Genomic DNA, 10,529 nt, shown 5'->3' with positions numbered 1-10,529 from the left:
TTAATTTACAACAAAAAATTTAATTGTTGAAATTATAAGTTACACGTAACATTTACATTTTTGGCACTCTTTGCTTTAAATGGCTCCAATATAAAATAATGACTTAATTTGGACCCGTGCATATCAAGCAAGAAAAAATTCACGATCCATGTTTTCTTAATGGTAGTCGTGTTTTGTGTTTTTAAATTTCCATGAAACAGACATAAAAGAAAACACAAAATTATTTAAAACACAAGAGAAATAGGGGAAGACGCGAAACGGATATATATATATATATATATATATATATATTTGTAGTCATCGACATACAGTTCTGTTTCGTTGTATCACACCTGATCAGTGCCGCAGGACTAGTACCTCTTCCAAGCCGAGGATCGACCCTAGAACCATCGCATTGACAGTCGGCAGTTCTACCCACCGACCCACAGAAGCAGTGCCCGCAAAAAAACTTCCATAAATGTCTAGTTAAGCAAACATTCATCCACCACTTGTGTATGTGTGTGTATCTGTGTCCGTGTGTTTGTGTGTTAGAAAAATTCCTAAAACAATGAGAGGGTTATAAATAGCACAACTAGTAACAATTTGGACAATTGGACAAGAAAAAACAAATAATTACATTCATCTGTAACGAATCTTTTACTAATATGCCTTCCATAGGTAAGAAATTCTCCGTCCGCCACATCTTGCCGATGTGTGTGTGCGTGTGTGTGTGTGTGTAAGAGAGAGCGAGCTATGAGCGGGATAGTTGGTATCTATATTTCAATTGTAAATATCAAACAGCATGACGTTAAATAAAATTTGAATTAGAAAACAACATTATTCAATTAATTACCGTTTAATATTAAATGAAAAAAAAAGCATATTTCGCTATGCCCTGATATGCAAAGAATCACTTTTGTGGAGTTTTTTAAAATTTTATTCTTGGGTTCAATCCCAGCAATGAGATCCTTTTTTTCTACGCAGACGAAAGTAAACAAAATAAATAACTTTTACGCAATATGAACAACAGTAACCGTGTATCATTAACCACGTCTTTCAACTATTAAAAACATAAAACTATCAGACTTCTAATATTAAAAACATAAAGCTATTATATTTCTAATATTAAAAACATAAAGGTATTATATTTCTAATATTAAAAACATAAAGCTATTATATTTCTAATATTAAAAGCATAAAGCTATTATATTTCTAATATAAAAAACATAAAACTATTATATTTCTAATATTAAAAACACAAAGCTAATATATTTCTAATATTAAAAATATAAAACTATTATATTTCTAATATTAAAAACATAAAACTATTCATATTTCAAATATTAAAAACATAAAAATATCATGCTTCTAATATTAAAAACATAAAACTAATATAATTCTAGTATTAAAAACATAAAACAATCATATTTCTACAATAAAAAAAACCCCAAAACCCAAACCTTTACAAACACTAATCATTTCGATATATCTGATATACAGATAGACGTTGATGTTCAACCAAAGTACTCGCCCCGGAGAAATTTCAATCGATATCCACCCCTTCCTTAGTGTTTAGCTGCCCTGATCACGAACACTAAAAAAAAAAAAAAAGAAACAAAAGTGCGAAACTAAGCGAGTATAATCTCTTGAATATTCCGAACCGAATACCAATCTCTCGTTGTCTTGATTCCAACCATTTGGCTGACGCATGCTTTGTTCTTTTCGCGATAATATCTAATTGACCGATATTCGGATTCTTACAAACATAATAGAAACAAATAACTCCGTAGATAAGCTATAGAGGCTTTGTTATCACTGTAATAGACTTGTGATATAATGTGCAGTTACAGGTCAAAAAATGGATATTTAGCTTTATTTCATGTCGCTACAGACCATCTCTCATATTAAAGTATATTAAGACATTTTGGGAGGCTATATTTTATGAACTTATTATGAACTAGTTTTGGGAGCCTTTTATGCGTTGAAGTCCATCATTAATTTCGCTTTTGTACAAAATCTTGCTCTTCTGATTGGATAATAAATATCGTTCATATTGTGCCAAACAAAAGATTATATATATATATATATATATATATATATATATATATATATATATATATATATATATATATATGTATGAAGCAGCTCTGTATTTATAAAATAAACTTGAAATATTAAATATGTTTTTAGAAGAGCGTTTGAGCTTTATAAATATGAAAAAAAATAAGCATGTATATATATACATATATATATATTAACAGAAAGATACGGTAATAAAAAATAAAACGTATATATATGTATATATACATATATATGTATATATACATTAACTATAAATAATATATCAGAACTGTACATATATTTGGCAAGTATTTAAATAAAAATATGCATATATGTGTGTATGCAGGGTATAAATGTATGACTATATTTGAGTTAAGAAGTACAAATGCACATAATATTGGAATTATTAAGGAGTCACTAACGGGGTGCCCTGTGATTGGATGAAAAACAACCAATCACAGACCTCCCTTTTTAGAGTCCTCCCAACCCCTCGAGAGCGGTTATTTCGAATTCTCTTCCTCTTTTGCTTGTTGACCCCCCCCCCTGAAGACAACACGTGTTTTTCAGTCTTCTCCGCCATTCATACCGGACACATGGGAGAACTTTCGACAGCAATTCCAGCACCAAGGAATTCAAGGCTTCCTTCTTTTTTACCTCAACCCGGCCAAACTCCACAGGAATCAAACAACGTTAAAAGGATGAACAATAGATAAGTTCCGCAAAGCGACTACCTTTGCAAAGAAACATTCTTTCTTCCTTCTATTTCTTATTAATACAAGTTTTCTTATAACAACTACATTTGTGTTTCTTCCTTATTGTCGAGATCACTTTATTTTTATTACCGTCTATAGTTGGGAAAATCCCTATACTAAAGCACAAAGTAATTGACTGTTAAAATTGTGAATTGAATTATCTCCCTTTGACTGGACTTATATATTATTTTTATTTTTATAGACAAATAATACATAGTTGCGAATTGACCTCGTTTTAATTTACAAGTTTTCCCTCCTGAATACCCTTAATTCGATATCTATTTATATATATATATATATATATATATATATATATATATATATATATATATATATATATATATATATATAAACTCATTTTGTTGTATCGCTGGAGGGATGTAGCAGTATGCACAAACTTACTAAATTTCTATACCACTAAACGAAATCACCACGTGCCACACAACTAGCTGTTTAATCCCACTGCTTCAATTTAGAGGTCGCTAGATGCCAAAAGATGTTTTACTATGCTATTTTATTTCCTTTGAACTTTGGAATGCTTTTCTTGCTCAGCACCAAAATACAGAAATTTAAATGTAATGTGAACAAACATCTTACTACATAAGGTTGTCTCCTATATATATTGTCCGTATCACAGTATCTTCTTTCCCTTCAGTGGTCATATATGTCTTGTTTTGCGGTGAATAAACGTTTATGCATTTTTTAGATGAGGATTGATGGCTCGTATTATTTAGATTCTTCGGGTTGCTGTTCTCATCTTGAGCGTTATTTTCACAACGATTTCCTTGATGTAATCTTCGACTTTCTCTAGGTGTATATTGTCGACCTTGGGAATATTTCTGTCAAATTCAGGAATCTGCACAAAATTTCTCTAGGTGTATATTGTCGACCTTGGGAATATTTCTGTCAAATTCAGGAATCTGCACAAAATTTCTCTAGGTGTATATTGTCGACCTTGGGAATATTTCTGTCAAATTCAGGAATCTGCACAAAATTTCTCTAGGTGTATATTGTCGACCTTGGGAATATTTCTGTCAAATTCAGGAATCTGCACAAAATTTCTCTAGGTGTATATTGTCGACCTTGGGAATATTTCTGTCAAATTCAGGAATCTGCACAAAATTTCTCTAGGTGTATATAGTCGACCTTGGGAATATTTCTGTCAAATTCAGGAATCTGCACAAAATTTCTCTAGGTGTATATTGTCGACCTTGGGAATATTTCTGTCAAATTCAGGAATCTGCACAAAATTTCTCTAGGTGTATATTGTCGACCTTGGGAATATTTCTGTCAAATTCAGGAATCTGCACAAAATTTCTCTAGGTGTATATTGTCGACCTTGGGAATATTTCTGTCAAATTCAGGAATCTGCACAAAATTTCTCTAGGTGTATATTGTCGACCTTGGGAATATTTCTGTCAAATTCAGGAATCTGCACAAAATTTCTCTAGGTGTATATTGTCGACCTTGGGAATATTTCTGTCAAATTCAGGAATCTGCACAAAATTTCTCTAGGTGTATATTGTCGACCTTGGGAATATTTCTGTCAAATTCAGGAATCTGCACAAAATTTCTCTAGGTGTATATTGTCGACCTTGGGAATATTTCTGTCAAATTCAGGAATCTGCACAAAATTTCTCTAGGTGTATATTGTCGACCTTGGGAATATTTCTGTCAAATTCAGGAATCTGCACAAAATTTCTCTAGGTGTATATTGTCGACCTTGGGAATATTTCTGTCAAATTCAGGAATCTGCACAAAATTTCTCTAGGTGTATATTGTCGACCGTGGGAATATTTCTGTCAAATTCAGGAATCTGCACAAAATTTCTCTAGGTGTATATTGTCGACCGTGGGAATATTTCTGTCAAATTCAGGAATCTGCACAAAATTTCTCTAGGTGTATATTGTCGACCTTGGGAATATTTCTGTCAAATTCAGGAATCTGCACAAAATTTCTCTAGGTGTATATTGTCGACCTTGGGAATATTTCTGTCAAATTCAGGAATCTGCACAAAATTTCTCTAGGTGTATATTGTCGACCTTGGGAATATTTCTGTCAAATTCAGGAATCTGCACAAAATCTCTCTAGGTGTATATTGTCGACCTTGGGAATATTTCTGTCAAATTCAGGAATCTGCACAAAATTTCTCTAGGTGTATATTGTCGACCTTGGGAATATTTCTGTCAAATTCAGGAATCTGCACAAAATTTCTCTAGGTGTATATTGTCGACCTTGGGAATATTTCTGTCAAATTCAGGAATCTGCACAAAATTTCTCTAGGTGTATATTGTCGACCGTGGGAATATTTCTGTCAAATTCAGGAATCTGCACAAAATTTCTCTAGGTGTATATTGTCGACCTTGGGAATATTTCTGTCAAATTCAGGAATCTGCACAAAATTTCTCTAGGTGTATATTGTCGACCTTGGGAATATTTCTGTCAAATTCAGGAATCTGCACAAAATTTCTCTAGGTGTATATTGTCGACCTTGGGAATATTTCTGTCAAATTCAGGAATCTGCACAAAATTTCTCTAGGTGTATATTGTCGACCTTGGGAATATTTCTGTCAAATTCAGGAATCTGCACAAAATTTCTCTAGGTGTATATTGTCGACCTTGGGAATATTTCTGTCAAATTCAGGAATCTGCACAAAATTTCTCTAGGTGTATATTGTCGACCTTGGGAATATTTCTGTCAAATTCAGGAATCTGCACAAAATTTCTCTAGGTGTATATTGTCGACCTTGGGAATATTTCTGTCAAATTCAGGAATCTGCACAAAATTTCTCTAGGTGTGTATTGTCGACCGTGGGAATATTTCTGTCAAATTCAGGAATCTGCACAAAATTTCTCTAGGTGTATATTGTCGACCTTGGGAATATTTCTGTCAAATTCAGGAATCTGCACAAAATTTCAGAGCTTGATAATAAGGGGCTGTAAAATGTTGGAAAATACATGAACCAAAACGTTTGAAACTTCAAGAAAATACAATAGTTCGAATATTCCAAATAACACGTAAACTGTAACAGTTACATCATGAAGAACTATTTTCTTTTTCTTCAAAAAACCACTAAATGAGTTTGAACTTAAATAAATTCACTATTTTTTATGATATCTTTCTGTAATTTTAACACAATTTGAGTAAAACATTGAGAAATTTAAAAAATAAATGCAAAATTCAAACAATCTTAATTTATGAAAAAATAATGTCTTTTATTCGTGCTCTTTCCAAAACATTATTCATGACAGATTGCAGAATCTCTGGATTGCGATATAACGCCATTGTTTCGTTCCTGATGTTTTCATTCAATTCTTGCAGAGTTTGGGGTTTGTTAACATAGACTCTTCACACAAGAAAAAGTCAGAGCTAGTCAAGTCTGGGGAACGTGGTGGCCATTTGATATTGCCATAGTGAGAGATAATATGCTAAGTTGAAAATGGGCAACATTTAAAAGACATTATTTTCCATGAATAAAAATTGTTTGAATTTTGCATATTTTACAAACACTCCGAATGTCTTAGATAGTGTTAAAATTACAGAAATATATCTTCCAAAATAAAGAATCTATTTAAGTTTAAAATTCTTCAGTGACTTTTTGGACACGCCATACTCGTGATTTTTTCGTGATTTACTTTGGTTGGACATGTATGTCCTTACTCGAATAGTGATATGTCGGAATGATTAACTCACTTTGCGCATGCGCATCCGTTTCTATTTCTGGCCAAGGCAGTTACACACCTTTTATTAATAATCAAGTTAAGCATTGACTAAACGTTATTTTCAGGGTTGTCTTTCGTTATGAATTAGATGAGAGGCGAGCCAGAAAAACATGCTCTTAATGCCACTTTATAGTACATACCTGTGCGCCAATCCAACCTGTCTTTTGTGTGTGTGTTTCTAACTCTTTCTGTGTTGATTAAACCGTCGAAAAAAATGTTTGGAAATTGCAGAGATGTTTAACATTTTAAACGTAAACGTCTTTCTTCATCTCAAACAAGGCTAAGCAGATAAATATAAACGTAGCGGCTCCAACAAGCTCTTTGCTCGCTATCTCAACATCTACAAAAGTGAATCAAATTATCTCTCACGTTTTAGAATTGAAATAACATGTTGAGAAAAGTACCCGGCGTTGCATGGGTGTTTAGAGGTGTGTGTTGAGCAAAAAAAAAAAAAGTGGTAGTAGACAGGCAGGTTTGAATCCGTGATGCAAAGGCGGAAAAGAAAATGAAAGAAAATCTTAATCCTATTCTATGATGCGACCGGAAGTTCGGAACGTTAAAATTAGGCAAAGCCAATCCAACCGATACGATGACTTGTAAAAATGGCTCGCAAAAAATCGACCCCTCCTTGTAGAAAAATGTCCAGTTCAGGGTGAAGGAATTTATGTTTTTGCCCAATTTTTCGATATTTATTGTCCGAGATTTCGATCTTCAAAATTATACCGATCTCGTGAAAATCCGTCGCCTCTGTCGAAAATTTTAGGCATACATTAAACCAGACAGGTGAGATTTATATTATTGATGGTTTATCCGTTCGTTTATTCTGTCACGCTCAAGTTTGAAATATTTCATTTTTAAACGCACAGATGTAATGGACGCATCTTGAATATTATATTTCTCTTAGACTTAGACTTTTATACAGAATTAGAAGAACTGCTTCACTCGCTAAATATTTATTTTCATCGAAGCCGCATCGATCTCTTTTCACCAAATTGGCTGGTTCCGTTGTTTATGCTGGTGGCTTCGCTTTTACACTTTGCTAATCGCGACAGGGGATTCGATTCATGATTTCAAACGCCTTCATCATGCCTTACCCCACCTCTCCATCTCTCTCTCTCTCTCTCTCTCTCTCTCTCTCTCTCTCTCTCTCTCTCTCTTGCTCATTTTTTTTTCTCTTTTTGTTTGTTGTCTCTTCTCGGCTGATCGGCGCAGATCCGGATTGAAAAAAAAAAAAAAAAAATCAAAGAATCCTAACAGGATGGCAGCAAATCGGCGAACGCGGATCCGAATGAGAACGGAATCAAAGAATCGAAATAAATCGGGTCGTTGTTAGCCGGTCGCCACCCGGCAACATCAAACAAGAGAAAAGTAGGCCAATACGGAAGGATCGCATTCACCAGAAAATCGGCAAAAGATTTCGCAGTCGGAAATCGAGGAGCATTTACATTAAAAGAAAAACAACACAATTAATGTTCAGCCGAGTCTTCCTGAGTTTGAAATAAGCACGCAATAATTTGCAATGTTTCGTATTACAAAGAACCAAATGCAACAATTACTCGATGACCGAGTTTCGTATTTGTTTTCGGCCTCGTCAGTGTAGGTTGGTCACTCTATTGTAAATAGTGATCGGTGCTATTCTTATTTGAGAGATCTTTTTTGTTTTAACTAAGTAAGTAAGCTGTACGAAAGGCCAAAGACAACTCGAGGATAAGTGTTACATAAAATTTATTGATTAATGACGACTTAGAAATTGAAAATAAAAGGGGATGGAAAGATAATTATGAAAATGTCTTTAATATCACGCATAATATGTAGAGTTTCTCAACGGGAAAATGGAGGAAATAATGAATGACCCCCCCCTCACCACTTTAAGTATAATGAACCGGAAAGAACCGGAAAATTCTTTTCGCCCGAAATGCTTAGACTTTCTATTTTGATCCCCAAAAATTTGTTAAGGACTACTCATTTAACGCTTTGCTTTGTATGTGTGTGTTTGTGTGCATGTGTATGTATGTATGTATGTATGTATGTATGTATGTATTTGTGCGTGTGCGTGTGCGTGTATGCTTGGGGATGGATAGATTTAGTTTTCTTTGACAATACACTAAAGTAATAATATCATTGATTTGTGTACAAATTAACCGAAACACACAATGGTAGAGTTATATTCCATGAAGAGAGTCGTGTGTATGTGTGTGTGTATGTGTGTGTATGTGTGTGTGTATGTGTGTGTTTGTGTGTGTGTTTGTTTGCGTGCATGTTTGTGTTAAATATTACAAGTACGCATACACACAGATGTGTATGCGTATTTGTCTTGAGGTAGAGGTCTTAGCTTATACCAACAATTTTTCAACAAAACTTCAAATTTATATCTATACTCTGAAAAACATATTTGTGTAAGATTAAAATGGAAATGTGCATCGAATAAGAAAACACTAATTAATGAGATGTTGTTTTTACAAATAGTTATGCAAATTAGTTAATCAAACAATGGATTTGCTGCTGTCAGCTTACGTATGGTTTTGTTCTAGATTTAACCTTACGCTTTCTTTTTTCTCAAGAAGGGGTTAGTTTATTGTACATTTCCGACGGGGTTGCCTAGGTATTATTGTATGCCAGATTACATTTTTCTAATGCGCCAACTTCTTAAAACTACGTCTGACCTTGTGCTTTACCTCCTGGCAACAGATAAATAATATTTGTAAAATTTGTGTAGTATATTTTTGTCAAATTTTTAAATGACGATTATATTATTTAGAAAATATTTGTTTTATTCTCAAACAATGTTTACCTGGCAACCTTATGCAGGCATAGTTTCAGACAGACAGACAGACAGACAGACAGACAGACAGACAGACAGATAGATAGATAGATAGATCGGTATATATATATATATGACTAATCCATTTATTCACATAAATTAATATAGAAAAATATAATTGTATGCGTAAATTTCAGTATTTATTTCAACACTGCTCAATACATAGGTAGAGCTAGTAAGTCAGTTATAAAATATATATATGGCAATTAAGCTACACAGAATATTCCGTGATTCATTCTCGTGAGAATTCATCAGGCTTATGCTCACGAGAATGAAACGCAGACTATTCTGTGTAGCTTAACTACCATATATACAGAGAGAGAGAGAGAGAGAGAGAGAAAGAGAGAGAGAGCGAGAGACAGAAAGAGAGAGAGAGAGAGAGAGAGGGAGAGAGATAGATAGAGATAAGAGAGAAAGAGAGGGAGGGCAAGAATAAATGAGTAGCAAAATGGATGGTCACCTTTAATATTACCAAAAATCCGGCTTTCCGTTTTACTTAAGACATCTTTCTAAACAGCAATTGTCATAGCTAATATCAACTTCTTGAGAGTGTGTGAAGTAGTGCTGTCACATCTGGGCAAGTGCACCAACCAGTGGAAGCTCTCCTTTGAACAAATTATGGAAATAATATTCAATCTTATAGATCACGCACTGTCTGTCAGGCTACGGGAACTGTCGCATCGCTGCAGCGTTGCATTCCCGTGCTAGTTTTATAAGTACTTTCACGGAATATGCAATGATAGAACTTACTGCATCCTTAAGGAAAATGCCCCCAACCCACCCCATTTGAAGCAAATTCGCATGTTCATCGTAATAGATGATCAGTACTTCGATCCTTTGCCTTTATGATTTCCTTCCTGATTACTGCTACTCCGACCGTAACGAAATTCCAATATGGGAACAAACATCTTGCTACAACTTCTCAGCCAAATTGCCCCTATAAATTTGGCCTTTATCACAGTAGACGCATAAGTAAACAAATGGCAAGCGGGTGTCGTGTATCATTATCTCCCAGTTAGGTTTCCCGTAGATTATAATAGCAACGAGTACCGTGCGTTTGTGTATCTCGTATTAACAGCAGCATCTATGTTGACGCCGAAGTAGAAGAGTACATAATATGTCGGTTTCTCCTGCATACGTGTGGAAAGCATGCCTGTAAGAATAAGAACAATTTCATTTAAAATTTATGTGGT

The sequence above is a fragment of the Euprymna scolopes genome, chromosome 45 (assembly GCF_053919585.1).
Source record: "Euprymna scolopes isolate OS-2025 chromosome 45, ASM5391958v1, whole genome shotgun sequence".
Taxonomy (NCBI): domain Eukaryota; kingdom Metazoa; phylum Mollusca; class Cephalopoda; order Sepiida; family Sepiolidae; genus Euprymna; species Euprymna scolopes.
This window is presented reverse-complemented; position numbering follows the sequence as displayed.